At 39.7% G+C, this 15,389-nt stretch overlaps 1 protein-coding gene across 7 annotated transcripts in view; it reads left to right on the top strand.

Annotated features, from left to right (window-relative positions):
• The first annotated feature begins 1,107 nt into the window (after positions 1-1,107).
• The window catches only part of INPP4B (inositol polyphosphate-4-phosphatase type II B), a 249,236-nt gene continuing 234,954 nt past the window's right edge, over positions 1,108-15,389 (top strand). For 6 of the 7 annotated variants that reach the window (XM_015861147.2, XM_015861150.2, XM_032444121.1 and 3 more), the window contains exon 1: positions 1,118-1,221. The gene's annotated coding sequence lies outside the window, so the exon portion shown is untranslated. Of the gene's footprint in view, positions 1,222-15,389 lie in introns of all 7 variants that reach the window. The other variant, XM_015861145.2, reaches the window with a different exon arrangement.

Genomic DNA, 15,389 nt, shown 5'->3' with positions numbered 1-15,389 from the left:
TTTTTATTTAAAACAAATATTTGGTTAGCTCTTCCCTCCTGCTTTCAATTTTGACTCTGTGCAACTTGGTCTTGACTTGAATCTTTTGGAACTAATTTCTTGTGTTGTCCAGATATCTGTAGGTGACTAAGGAGCCAGTAACAAGTTTTAATGTAGAAAACTCAATCCCAACATTGCAGGAAGTGTTACTGAGTGGGTTGAAGCAATCTAATGTATATTGGCTTTGTGTTTTGTGCATGGTGGCATAGGAATTGATTATACAGCTCCAATCCCAAACTGGGTCCAGCTGTGTTGTGGAAGTACTCTGGGTAGCACCAACTCAAGACAGAAGCACTGAAATTCATTAGCAGGAGAAGCAAGGTATTTATTAGCATATCCTAAGGGCTACACCGCGCTCTGGGGATGCCCCGAGGCTGCTCTGCGGAGCGAGGCGATCACTGAGCCCGCTTAACGCTCAGCGTAGCAGCGCTCCTCCAGCCTCGAGGCGGACAGCTCCGCACACACGTGCCACCCCGGGGGTCTCGAGGGCAGCGCGGAGCGCGAGCTGAAGCCCTCCGTGCACCTCGCAGCCGTGAGGGGCTGCTGCTTTCTCTCCGTCCCGAACTTCTACGGCTCAGAACGCGAACATTCGCCCCGCTTCGGGCGAGGGAAGTGACAAACGCTTCCCCGGCTGCGAGAGGCGGAGTCGCTCCGCCCGGCCCGGCCCCGCCGCCAGCCGCCCGCCGAGGGACCGCCGCCCCCCGGGGCCGGGCGGGCTCCCGCCGCTGGTGCGCGGTAGAGGCGGCCGCGGAGGCCGGGCTCCCTCTGGGCGGCGGGAGGTGAATGGCAAGCGGCGGCTTCTCCCTCCCACAGCCCAGCGTCGGTCTCGCCTCCTCCAGCAGCAGCAGCAGCGGGTCACCTCCGCGCGGCCGTGCCGTGCCGCCCGTCTGCCTGCCGCAGGGCTGCGAGCCGCCACCGCCGGCGGCCGCGGTGACATTGGGAGGAGACTCGGCCGAGGGCGGCGCCGGGGGCAGGAACGCCGGGGCTCGCGGCGAGCGGGAGCCGCAACTCGCCCTCGCGGCGGGGCGGGCGAGCCCGGCTCCGGGTGCCGAGGCGCGCAGCCCTTCGTTTCCTCTCGCCGCCGCCGCGCTGGAAGCTGCGGATTATAAATAGCGGCTCAGCCGAGCGGCACACGCACGTACCGGGGGAAAGTGCCACGCAGGTCGCGCCGCCGCCGGGCAGGTAAGAGCCGTCGGGGCACGGCGGGCGGGCGGGGCGCTTCGCTTCCTCGTTTCCCCGCTGACTCTGGAGCGTTGGGAGAGATTAAAAGCCGGGAGCGGTGCTGCCCAAGTCCCTCCCTTTTATTCCCTTATCAAGTTTCTTAAGGCTACAGCCCGCGAGGCGTGCGCGGCCCTGAGCGGGGGCTCAGAGCGCTCTCGGCGCTGCCCTCGGCGCCGCGCGGGGCGAAATGCGGTGGAAGCGGCAGAGAAGCTGTTAGGGAGAAATAAGTTGAGCGGAGTTGCAACTCGCGGTGCTGTCGGCCGGGAAAGGCGGGAGGGACGGGCCTGCGGGGTGAGGAGGGATGGTGTTTAATCTGCGAGGCAGCGGAGCTCTTGCTCTTACCGCCGAAATGACATACGGTTTTTGAGCAGAGCTAGCGCTTATCTCTTTGCCCGCTCCTTAAAGCTGACCCTGTTTGCAATGCAAAGAATTGCACGAGGTCTTCGTGGAGCTGGTTTTATTTATTTATTATTTTCCCATCTGATGTGCAATTAATTAATTAACCTGATGCTTCTGTTGCTCTTTAGCAGAATAAATTGATTTGTTTACTTGCCCCTTAACGATGTGTTAAAATATCTATCCCCAAACCAGGCTGTATGTGTGCCTTTTCAATCTGGCTTTGAATCTCAAAAAGAGCCTCGTTTTTTGGTCTTTGCTGTTTTACAGGCCCCCCTCTATCTGTATTTCAGTGGTTAACATAGCACATACGATGGTGGGAAATGTCTGCGTTTCTCAGACTGCGTGATGGCAGGAGTTCATGTAAAGAACTGGTTCTTGACAAAACCCTGTTTCCTGTTAATGTGTTTTACAATTGAGATCACCTGTGACAAGGCAGTGTTTCAAACACTTTAAATGCTTTGTTTATTTAATTTGAGGTAGATTTAAGACCCACCGAGTATCTCAGGCTTTAGTGCTGTGAACCTGAGTATTCTGTGGGGTTTGTGCTTGTGAGTCCTTGTTACTGTAACTATCTGTGCAGGGCTGAATACTGCTTACTGTTGGCATGAAGATGCTACTCAAAAGATAAATAGGAGGAGGAGGAAGTCAGCCCTGATGATGTGGATGGGAGCACAGGGTAGTGTTGCTACTTCAGAGTCCTTTTTTTCTTCTTCTTTATTTTTTTTAATTTTTTTTTTTTATTTTTTAATTTTTTAAAATTTATTTATTTTTTCCCCTCCCTTTTCTGGTAGTGTCTCTGAAGATCCTGTACCTTGCAAAAATAAAGCTTTTCTTTTACTTGCAAGTCCTCAAGTTCCAGTTTTCCATGGGTTCCTCCAACCTCACAGGTGCCGATCCCTCTTTTGGCCTGGTTTCTCTGGAGAGCTGTATCTGCAAGGTTGCCTTAGCTTTCATATCAAAGAACTGTGGTTAAAGCTATCAGTCTGCCTGTAGGTAGTATGCTTATTAATTTGTCTCAAGAGGTAGCAAATTGTATTCCCTTGCTCTTCAGATTTGTCAAGTTTGCAGTGACTAAGTTCTTACTTGATCCTGCTTATGCATTTCAGCCACGGATTTTAAGATGTTAGTTGGAAGCTCTACAGGTACTGACACTTTAAGTATCAACTGTTTCAGTCTTCTAAAATGTTTTAGATTTAAATTCTGAATTCCTTCTCAATCCAGAAGAGGCTGTGCAAGACTGTTCTTTCATTTACAGTAGTTTCAAGCCTGTAGCTGCAGGGGAGGTTAATATTGATTTCCATAGATTAGGATGCTAATAGGCTTTTTGCCTCACCTAACAAACTAAGCCTCCTCTTCCTGTTTGTCAGTGAGTTTGCCTCGCATGTACCTTCAGGTTGTTTTTAGTGTTGAAGAAGGCTCTGTTTAATGAAAATTCAGAAGATGTGAGCTAAAGATGCTTACTCAACATAGTACTGTGTCAACCGTGGTAAATGGGATGCTGTTTGTCAAGTTCATTTCTTTGGCAGATAGAATTAGTCCTCAGTTGCCTTGTGACATAGCATTAAAAATTAAGTCAATTTCTGTTTTCTTGGTGAATATTTTTCTTCTTGTGGTTATGTAGTTTGTTCGTATGAAATTTTACCCTATGCTCTTACCTCAGTGATCACGTAGCCTGATTACAGTAGTGAAGTCAGTCTGTGCTTTGGCTGGGAGTACTGATTTAACAGCATTTTTCTTCTAAACTTTTCACATATACATAACCAAAGCACTTTCATTTTTATCAATTTGCTTAATTCTGGTAGCTGTACAGCTGCCAATAGGAGTTTGCTTGTTGCAGAAATGCTCATTTGGCAAATAGAGTGCAATCTCTTAATAAGAGACACTAAGAACTCTTATTTGATTTTTTTCCTTTTAATTGTAAGAGGTAGCTGTATAAAGGAAAATTAAGGAGAAACTCTTGTGGAAAATGAGCTTTTATTGTGTATTGGCAGTTTTTAATGTATCATCATGTTTTTAATCATTCATAAGCAATGATCCTAGAGTATTCCAGCAATATTAATAGGATGCCCTATTCTTAAGGTGACTATTTCTGTTAAGAAAGTGACTTAGAAACATGACAGTGGGCATAGATGGCCAGGTGCTAAATGTGATTTGGTATCTTGCTGTATGTTTACTGCTGTGCAAATGGAGCATCAAACAGAGCGTGTCGACACTGAGGTTTTGTACAGAGTTTTCTATTACAGCAGTAACCTTGCTGCTTTGCCTGGGTTTTGCTTTCTGTATGTGTGGACAGCTAAAGAAAACAGGTAGGAGATGAGTTGTATAGGATGAAATTATGTTCCCTGATATAATGACATGGTTGGAATAAATATCTTTAATGAGTTATTCCAGTTTGCACACACAGAATTTGGCCCACAGAAGTGGGAGCTGTGTTGTATTTGATGTTCAGAGTAAGTCAGTTTGGTGCTTTAACAGTTTGCTGATGCACTTCCTGATTGGGGATTGTGATACATTTTTTAATTAATAATCAGGAAGTTGGAGGGCAGATGAGAAAGAAAATACCTCGTTTTACCCAAGTTTGTGGTTCCTTCTGTCCAAGATGCAACTACAGAGCTATGCTACATCTGCTATAGAATGACCATGTGATGGAGCCTTTCTGTTAGCTGGAAGTGATAAAAATGGCAATGTTGCCTTTGTGGGGGAAATCGTCCATGCAGCAATCTTGCCTGCAGTTTTGCACCACAGCTCTTCCTGCAAGAGCTCTGTGATCAACTTCAATGAGCTTGTTTTAAAAAGGCATTGAAGTAATCACCTGCTCTTGAGAAATACTCTTTAATTTCAGCTGCAGCTTCTGTACAAGCTCTGCTGTACAGTGCAGTAGTGCTGTACTGTGCAGCAGTAATTTAGTTTTCACTTGGTGAGTCTATATTTAATATTTTTCCGAATGAAGCATTTACGATAGAAATATATGTATATAAAAGCGTATACTTTTTATCTGTTGTCTCCAGGATTCTTTTCTTCTTTTCCTACTCTTGCTGTCAGATGCCTTTTGAAGTTTTAGTGCTAGAAACATATAGTTTAGGCTAGTTACTGTAGTTTTTTCATTCAAGTAATTGGTAGTTTACAACAAATATATACTAAGGGTAGTATCTCCGGTTTTCTTCAGTTTTAGGAAGCTCACATACTGGCAGAGCATTGGAGACTTGAAGCATATGATTGTAGGCTTCACTAGGTGGCAGTGTAAAATACAGAGAAATCTTCAGTCACTTGAATATTTAAACCCCCCAGCAGCAACTGCTCTGATGGCTCAGTTCATAGATAAGCTTATTTTTGCTGCATGAGATGTTGTGAAATATCAAATCATTTATCTTGGGTTTATTTATCATTTGTCTTGGGATTTACTTTGTTTGAGTAAGAGAATATATCTGGGCAACTACTTTAAGATAGCTTCCATACTGTTAAATTCAGGCTATAGTTTAATCTTTGGCATCTCGCTTGTGGCTTTTATTTATTGCTTAGGAAAACCAGATGTATATTTGCAAGCCTTGTTTGAGATGGATATTTTAAACTGTAGGATGCAAGCACCAGTAGATGAGACTTGATTTTAATGTTATGTATCTCTATTAGGACCATTTATCATTTACACAGGAAGGTCTGACAAGGGTATCATTGTTATTTTCTAATAAAAGAAATTAGGTTGTACGTAATTTCCAGGGCAAATGACGAATGGTAATGCACAGGTACTATTACAGTTCATCTTTTCCTTACAGAAAGTGTGTGTGAAGATACATTCATAAAACCAGTTGCTGTCACTCCAGTCATCTTCAAATGGTAGATTTGCCTCCAAAAGCCCATATGCACCTCTGTTATATATGCATTAGAGGAAGGTTTCAGAGAGAGCAAGAGCTTGTTTGTGGACAAAATGCGTCCTTTGTTAGTATACCTCAGTACATCTTCTGAGTTTGCTTTATTCTGATCAAGGTGGAAAAAATAACATTTACAAGAAACCTTTAAATCAGTTTCTGTAGCATCCAGATATGATAGCCCGGAGTTACATTTCCCTACTAAAGCATAAAAAGCAAAAGGAACTACAGGACCCAGCCTGTAAAGATTGTGAGCAGTTGCTGAACTGTTTTGTTATCCATTTGCAAGTAAAATTAGAAAGCAGTTTGATGTAACACCATGAAAGCTTTACGTTTTTGTAAATTGGATTTTCTTTCTCTGACAAAAAAATAAAAACACAACAACAAAACCAACCCAAAAGCCTATTCACAATAGTGGCTTTGGAGCTGCATATTGGAAAAGGCAAGGCTGTCAGCATGCTGGGATTATTTAATATACTCAGGCTGTCAAAATATATGTGTAAATATATGTACTGCTTTCTACTAAATTTAATCAGTAATAAGCTTGGCAGTAAATTAGGAAGACTGTAAGTACAAGTCATGAGTTGCTGAATATGTTTGAAGAAAGATTATTTTACAAAATCCTAAATTCTAATAATGACTCTTTTTAAGGAGAATCTAGAAGGGTACTAGAAAGCAGTAGGAGTGTTTAGTGAGGAAATACCTCTTCCTTTCCTACCTTTTCTGCTGGTACTATAATGCTTTTCATGGGAGAAAACTGTAGGTACCATTGATAACTAAGAGTGTTTTGAAGATGATGTGAAAGCTTCATCAGTAGAAAATGCAGATGTGTCAAAAGCCTTGTGCTTGGAGAGCATACTGTGTATACACAATGTCTTTGAGTGGCACTAAGTAGTGCCTTCCCCTACTGCTTGCTACTTGTATGTAGTCTTGTAAAAATTCATCCCTAACTTCAGTCATTTATTGATTGTGGTGAAGGAAACTATGTGTAAATCCTTTTTTGGCAGATCGTTGTCTTTGTTGCCACTCTGTTGGGTTCAGCATTTATACACAGTTTCTTGCTTTGTTTGTTTTGATCAGGATTCCTAATGGAATGGCAAACTGTGGTGACCTTGCATGAATAAAAAAGCATGCTAAATGTCAGTGTATTTAAAAAAATAAAAAAGAAAAAGATAAAAGGCTGCAGAGGTTTGCATTAACACAAATAGGATTTTTTCCTGCAATTTGTAGCTGAAGATGAGTCTAATGATACAGGGCAGCCTGACCAACCTGTTTTCTGACAAAAGCATACTGTGAAAAGTTACTGACTCCTAGGGCAAAAGGAAAAAGCACTGAAGCAACGTTAAATGGCTTTCTTTTATGTAGGCTTAAAATAAATTTCAAACACGTTCCAGAAATAAACCATCTGATGCCATACTTTCTTCACCAACTGTGTTCATGGGAAACTGAAATCCCTTTGTCCAGTTGGTTGTAAAGACCAAGCAGGCCTGCTCTGTGCAGGTGTGCTGCTTGCATTCTTGATGGTTTTTTTTTTTTTTTGGTGGGGTGTGATGATGCTATTATTAATATATTTCAGCTTGGAGTCTGCCATTTTGATTCCTGCTGGTTTTGCTCTGGCTGGCACTTGGCTGTAGTTTGAGATCCGCCTGCTTATTCTCTAAAAGTTTACTGTAAAATTTTACAGCTAAATATTTCAAATGTCACTGAGTGCATCGTTATTATTTGTATGCTGTGTGATGAAGCTGCTGAAGTACCACTCAGATTTTGTCCTTCTTGCTAATGTGATGTTAGAAGGAAGATGGGAACTTTTATTTTCACTTTGTGTGCATGTAGGAGAGAATTTTTTCTGCTTCTGCTAATACAGGTACTTCAGTTGCCTGCTGCAGATGCGTCTTTCCGTTACCTGTAGTTTTGGGTACTTAGTGCAGGTAAAGTGGAATTTTTTCTGAGGTTCATGGCTATCTCTCTATATTAAAAATATACATAATTTCAGTTCTCTTTAATTGTTCTAGTTTGGGAAACAAAACCAAACAAAAAACAACAAACCTCCCAAACGTATGCGCAATTTAACTATTTTATTTAAAATAGTATTTTACTTAAGATACTGATGAATATCTAGCATATGCCTATGAGAACATATTCTTGTCAGATACCTTCTAAATTCTGAAAAACATCAACTTTGAGAGTCTATTTTTGTGTTCTAGAAGAGCGCTGTCTTGCACTACAATTTGAAGGTTAAGGTAGAAATATTTTACTAAAATCCAATTACAGAGCACAGGAATACTGAAAATATAGCAGAAGATATATTTTTAAGCAATTTTAAAAGACACTGCCAGCCAGTTGGTTATGACCCTAGTTTTTCATTTCTGTGTTTGGAGCAGTGTTTCAGCTTTACATCCAGATGATTTGTTGGTTCTGCTGTGGTAAATAATTCAAAAGAACCTTGTTGTACAGTCAGCAGTGTCACACATCTCTCACCTCCCCTAAGTGATGAGAGCAGGTTCTGACCCTGTTTGCACTGCTGTAAGTTTTTCTGAGGCTCATGGAAGCATTTTGTAGACTCTTTTCTTTTCTCTTTTGTCTTTTTCTCCCCTTCCCTAAAGCAATTTTCAGTTTTTTCGCTCAGTTTAAAATTGCTTTAAAAAATGTTAATTGTATCACTCCTCTAGCGTTGATTCTGGAAATGCACAGGAGGAATGATATAGTCAGAGCGATGTGGAAATGCTGGTATTTTGGAAGCAAGTGTGGATGCCATCTTGAAAACCTTCTCTGGGCAGAGACTTAGGCTTACATGCAGGTCAGATGTGCTAATGCCTTGAAAGGCAAGGTGGGGTGAATCTGTTAGAACAGCAGCAAGGAGGAGAAGTGGTGGCTGTAGAGCAGGGAATGTCTGGGGAACCATAATATCAGGGCTGGTAGAAACTTTCATACCAGCTGGGAAATGAAGAGATGCCCCTACTGTCCTTCGTGCTGCATCTTCAGCAATGAAATTAAGTCTTGGTCTGCTTGCTGACTGTGCGTCTTGCTGCAGAGGTTCTTTTGTCTGTGGTTATGTGTAGAGAATTTGTGAGTATTTTGGCCAAGTGCTTTAGGGTCATGGAGAGCGTCATGATCATTGGTGTCTTTAATTTGGATTTGTGAGTCTCTGGTAAAGACTTTTTTTAGTTCTGTTATACTTATTTTTGAAACACTGGTGAGCCCTGTTCTTCGTTTTGATACTTTCATACAACATGAAGCACAGGCATAAGACTTCCTTATTTCCCGATTTCCTTCTTTAACTGGCATGGATTGATATCTTGATCTGATACCTCCTTCCTGGACATGCAGTGGTAAGCTATCAGATCAGAACTTTCCTTCAAACTGTCTTGTAGTGTTAGACCTCATGGTTACCTGGGAGATGAAAAGAGTGGAGTTTGTTTCAACTTTTTCATAGTAACAATTTATTTTTTTTTCCTCCACCCTGTCTAAAGATGAAAAATAAGTTTTATATACAGGACTACTATCAGGTAGACCTTAAACTAATGGGAATTATACTCCTGTGTACTATTAAGCTCCCAGTTGCTTTATTGCTTAATGAAAGGTGCGTATATTTTTTTTTTTTCTTGGAATTTAATAACTAGTATTTATTGTGTCTGCATTTATTAGTGAAGATAACTCAGTTTTCGACGTAGAATGGTTAAACTGTTCTCTTATTATGGTCAGTAACACTGGTTTTTACTGTTTCTTCACACATGGCTGCCTTTCACCTTGATCTAGTTCTGTCCGAATAATGTTGTCTCTATTCTAGCCCAGTGAAGGATATTCATAGCTTTCAGACCTTGTCTTTGTCATCCCTGGACTGCTTGCAGACTTGGACAGCATAAGTCAGCACCTAGAGCTGAGGTGGGAGTTGTGTGTGACTTGCACTGCTGTTCTTAGTAGGTTTTTGTGCATCTGACAGTTGATGCAACCAAACCAGTGTAGAAAATCCAGATCTTGTAGTATTTGTAGGTAGCAAGGGGCTGTATGTGAGTGTAGGTCATGAATTGTAGTGGCTCAGATAAATATAGCATGAATTATTTTATTTATACCGTCTATACTAAATAAACACTATCCATTGACCTACATACAATCATATGTGAAGAAGGGGTTGGAAAGTGTAAATTCAGAATAGAGAAATAGGATTTTTTTTTTTTTTATTTTTTGCAATGCAACACATAGGAAAGGAATGCCTTAAAAAAATTATCAGGCAAGGAGGAGATAATGAAACCAACAGGCAGAGGGAATTGCACGGCCATTGTGGGTAAACAGCTTGAGCTACTCCAGGCAAGGGACCAACTTAATTTAAGAAGAAAAGATGTCTGAATGTAGTTAACCCATTTATCAATAAATTATGTTGAAAAACCATTAGTCCTCCTACACGCATTAACGCTTTGCCTATAATTGCAGCATAGTTTTGAAAGGGAACTTTCTAAACATTCTTTGACATTACATTAAAAATGTATAAAGTATTTTACTCAAAAGTTATTGTTGATCATAATTTGCACCTTTTTTTTTTCCATCATAAAATATTTAATTTAATTGTCCTTTTCTCAATCAAGAGAAAGCTGAGATTTGTAGCAAGGACTACATTTTCTCTTGATCATTCTTGAAAGAGAGAGGTAGGAAGATGTGCTTTACTGGAAGATATATACATAATGTTTCTACTAATGTTTACTGTGTATTCCACAGGTTAAAAGAAACAGCCTTTTCTTTTAGGTGGTCTTGATGATACATACCTAATTAAATTCTCACTTCTGGCATTTTTTTTCTTGAAGGAAAAGGCCTTATCTCATTCTCATTTATGGGTAATGGTACTTGTAATAGTGCCAGTGAGATAGTGCATAAGCATATTTTCTAACAGTCACTTAAAAACTAAGATAAATACAAAACCCTCTCGAAGCTCTCTTGTATTAATTTCTTTATCTAGTTACAACAGCCAGTTGAGGTTGTGGGTTTTTTTTTCTTTTTTTCTTTTTCTTTTTCTTCTTCTTCTTTTTTTTTTTTAATTGGGTTAAGAAAAAAATAATGGCAAGTAAGACAAAGTGCAGCCTGGAAAAATGTTTTAGAAAAAAAGTATGAGTTCAGAGTATTTACGTTAAAGAACTGTACAGCTGGTGAAGTAAAGGCAGGTAGATGTTTGAGAGACACCAAATTAACTTATATTAGCATACCAGAGAAAAAATCTGAAATTACATGGAAGGCACCTCTTGTTGAAGAAACAAGACATCCTGTGTGGCTTGCTGGAGCAGGGAATGAATCTAGATGACTCTGAAACCAATGAATTTGAAGTCTAAAGATGTCCTATTTTATGTTCCATATGTTTTGGAGTGAATGACAAGTATGACAGTATTGTGCAACCAATTAATGTTTGAAGGGAGGAAACAGAAGGTTTTTCTTATCTACAGCCCAGAAATTTAAATATATAGTTGTGTCTTCTGTCATTTACTGTTTTGGAGGAGACTTTTTCATGCAAAGGTGGAAGTGTTGCAAAATAAATGACTCCATGAAAGCAAACAAGTTAACTTGGACAGTATCAGAATGATTTCATTTCACAATGTATCTGGGGTCTGGCTAGAGTTCTTAGTGTGGCTCTTCAAGTATCTGCTTTCCCTTCAGCCTGTGTGTCAGAACCACTGAAGATGTTACTGCATGTGGGTGGTGTAACAGTATCAGGGTGGGATAATAGTATTGAGCCAGGCATCCTACTCCTGTAGCTTATTATTCAATACAGTTAAGGCTGTGGAGTAAAAAGGAAGGGAATGAGTGACAGAATAGATTGGGAAGCTTGCTGCTCGTGTTTTAAAGAGAGGAAAGAAGGTTGTAGGGAAGAGGCAGGTGGGGCTTTGAAAACCTGAATGCACAGCATAGTCTCAGTAGGTGTTATGCATCCAGTTTGAGGACTTTTTTTTTTTTTTGTTTTCAAAATAGTCAAAGAAACTGACAGATTATTTGAAAACCTGTGCTTTGGGCTGTCCTGTAGATTATGTCTGAGTGAGCTGGAGTGGTGGATCATACTGTGCGATCAAGTAGGCAGTTTGTACTGGGTTATCCAACTGATGAAGGTGTGGATGCTGTCTATTCCTGTAAGCCTTGTCTGGTCAGTTATTGTACCACCCTGGGTGCAGCACTGCCACTTGAACAAATTCATCAACACATGAGAAGTGTATGGAAATGGTGATGCCCACATTGCCTAGGGAAGCATTATTTTGTTCAAGAAAAGGTGAGAGGCGGTTTTTCAAGTTTGAGGCTGGCCTATAACTAGGGCTGCTAAATCGAAAGTTTTTAAATCACTGTGAACCTGAATTTGGATCATATCAATGTAACACCTGAAGCCTTCCATTTGAAATAATATTATTACTTGTACTTGTTTTCTTAAGTGGTTACTGAATATGTGATGGGACATTTGCAAATAGTGGCATTATTTAGTAAATTGCTGTTACTCTTACTGGTATACTTGGATGCGTTAGTCACTGACTTATTACAGTTCTGAGCTCATACAGAGTGCTCATGTATAAATGAACACGTATAAAGCTTCATTGGGCCAGAAGGGCAGCAAAGGTAATGATAAGAGTAATATTGAGGAACCTTAATATTAAAATCAATGCCATAAGAAAGAGCATGTGGTAATTTTTGCAGATTAAGTAGATAGGAACTCCTTAAGAATTTGATGGTGATTGGTTGCTTACTGCTTCTTGATAAAGAACCACATCTTCCTTTGTGTCTGCCAGAAGTGGGATTCTATTGAAACAAAGCAAATACTAAATGCTAGTTAATTCAGAGTAGAATTTGTATTTGTAGATTTTTTAATTTTTTTTTTAACTTAATACTGAAAATTGAAACTGGAAGTTTTCATCTGTGTCAGTAAAGTCTGGGTTGGCATAGTTCATAATTCTGTTCTGGTCTGTCATTGGCTTGAGATTTTACAGTTCTGTTCCTCATTCAGAGAAGTGCATAATTAGAAATAGGATAAAGTGTGATGGTCATCTCCTTAGATGTATGCTCATAAGAATCTCTCTCTGCGGGGCGGTTTCCTGCTGACTTAACTGAAACAGAAGGTTCAGGTGAGACCAAGAAATTGCCCCTGATTAAGGTTTTCAGTTTTAAAACAATATCCTTTTAAAAGAGATGGGTAGCTTTGTTCACGCAAAGACTTACTGTGAGTTGTTTAAATATCTGTCTTGAAAAATGCATTTCTTTGCAAGATTTCTGGTACTCTGCCCAATGGTCCAGGGACTGTTTTGTGTTGATGTTAGCTTATGTAGCAATGGTCATGGAAGGATGGTTGGACTAGATGATCTTGTAGGTCCTTTGCAACCTTGTGATTCTATAATTCTTAGTAGTCCAGTTTGCTATTCTTTTTTGCAGTTGTTAACAAAGCAACATCAATAATTATTTTGTAATCTGGCTAGAAATGTGTATTGCCTCAGTATGTATACCAAAATCATATGTTCAGCTGTGCTCATCTGCATTTCTTCTTTGTTCTTTTTGTGTAAGTGGTACTTTTTGGTCTTAATCTAAAATGTAATGTTATTCTTGTGGGAAGGTTAATTACTTTTTCCTGTCAACACAAAACTGTGGAGTTTCTGGCTGGAAAAAAGGTCAGTGTTCAAGATATAACCTGCCTTTATAAGGGAAAATGAAATAAATTGTTTGCGTGGGAGAGGCTAGGGAATAGAGCGGCCTTCCTAGTGAAAACTTATACTATTCCCAGCATAAGATAGCTTTGTGGAAAGGAAAATTAGGTAGTACCTTAATGCAAGCCAAGGATAATTGAACGAGCAGCTGAGCGTGAAGCATCAGAAGCATTTTTCTTAGGAAGGATGAGAAGAATGAGCACGAGTAACTTGGAAAGCTGGAGGTGAAATAGTAATCTCTTTATTCCTTCTGCTGTCATCAGTGTTTTCTTTCTTGGTTTCTGAGGCTGTTTTCCTGACAAACAGTGATGAGAAAAAGCAGAAAATTTGAAGTTATGCATGCTGTTTTAAACTGAGGAAATGTAACAAAAAGTAACAAAGTTTAGACATCAGACAGTCCTGAACTGTCTCATGTGTCATTGTCTCCTGATTTTGGTGGTGATAGAGCAGCTGCAAAAAATCGATTATGCCAACCTTTGGGCAGTTTGAGAAAGTATAAGACCAGGAAAATCAGAAATGACAAGAATGCTAGGGAGAACAAGGGAAAATATGATATTTCTGTATTTCTCCTAGTCTCCTTGCTTTCCTTTATAAGATGCAAGTGCAGCTTACTTCAGGGCATGGCAGATAGCTGCTGTCTTTTTTTTTTTTTCTTATTAAAAACAACACAAGGCCCAGACATGACCAACAGCAACAGAAAAAAACAACCTTCAATTGCATCTCCAAAGTAGTTCTTTGTTTTTTTTTTTTTTGAATTACCTTCCTATGCCTGTGTAGATGTGGTATTCAAATAAATGTAAATTAAAACATTATAAAAATAACACATTGGCATTTTATTTGTAGTCCACAGATAATGCGTCTCATGACTATCAAAAACCTTGTTCAAGCTGTAATCAAAATACTAGTTAAAAAAACAACAACAGTTGTTAGTTTCTATCTGAAGAGAATGGGAAATGATTGTAATTTTTTTGATCCCCCACAGGAATAAGGAATCTTAATTACACACCTTTAACCTATAAGATTGATGCTGATCTCTTATGTACCCTATTGGGATAGGGTGATTGGTTAGGAAGCACTTGGACAGTAGTAGTGTTTGTTGGTATAGTATTTGTAAGGTGGACAGAGCTCTTCTATCTTTCAAAATGAGAACTGGATCACTGTAGGCTATGAGACGACTAGGAAACATATGGTGTAGATAGGCATGAAATAAATCTAACAGAAGTGACATGTTTTTTTGTTTTGGCCTAATAGAGCAACAAATCCAACAGTAGTATTTAGTTCCAACTTGTTAAAACATTCTTACTTTTAAGGTTGGCTGCCCAGATTGCCCCCCCACTGTAGTTTGCATTCACTTAGTCTGGTTCAAGTAATCTAGTGTCATGAAAAGGCAATACATTTTTTTTGTTTTTTTTTGTTTTTTTTTTTGTTTGTTTGTTTTTGTTTTTTTTTTTTTAACCTGGGGATACAGAAAGCTGGACAGAGGAGCACACAAAGGCATTCCTCAGGGTAATGAATTCCCTCATGAAGTAAGAGTGATGAGAGTATTCTGTAGTGAGTTAATGCAAGGCAGCGTGGTGTATGGTAATGAGTGGGCATGTTTCTGCTGGCAGCCAGAGGTGAACAGATCATCTCCAGTTCCTGCGCTATAATTCCAAGCAAAGTAAGGGAGCAGAATTGGTACCATGGAGTTGAGTCACCTGATGATAGAAAAAGGGGTAAATACTTCTCTGAAACAGCAGGTAAAAGGAAGAAAAAAAAAAACTGTCATGTTTTTAAGCCTCTTTTTTTGCTGTGATTTTTATTGTTCAGATTGAATATGCAAATTACCAATCAAATCTATTAATTTTTTTTTATCAGTATCTGTTGAAATGAAATTAAATGGGAGAGAATGCAGCTGTCAGTGGGAGCTGTGTTCAGTTAATGACTGTAAAGTCTAACCTCGAGCTAGGGCTCTATTTGTTTTTGTATAGATAAGGGATTTGATGAAAGCATTTTGCTATGATAACATTTCAGAATTTTGACATATATTTAAATAGATGTGGACTGTGTGCTTGAATCTGTACTTAGCCTTTCACTTAACCCGAAGACTTACAAATGCAAACACAATAAATGAACAAAGCATTCAGTAAAATCATTGTGAGTGATGCCTGTCATATGGGAATAACAGGAGATTAACTGCTTGAACTGTTCACAGCATGAGACCTAGAGGATA

Source organism: Coturnix japonica, chromosome 4 (genome assembly GCF_001577835.2).
Source record: "Coturnix japonica isolate 7356 chromosome 4, Coturnix japonica 2.1, whole genome shotgun sequence".
Classification (NCBI taxonomy): domain Eukaryota; kingdom Metazoa; phylum Chordata; class Aves; order Galliformes; family Phasianidae; genus Coturnix; species Coturnix japonica.
This window is presented reverse-complemented; position numbering and strand designations above follow the sequence as displayed.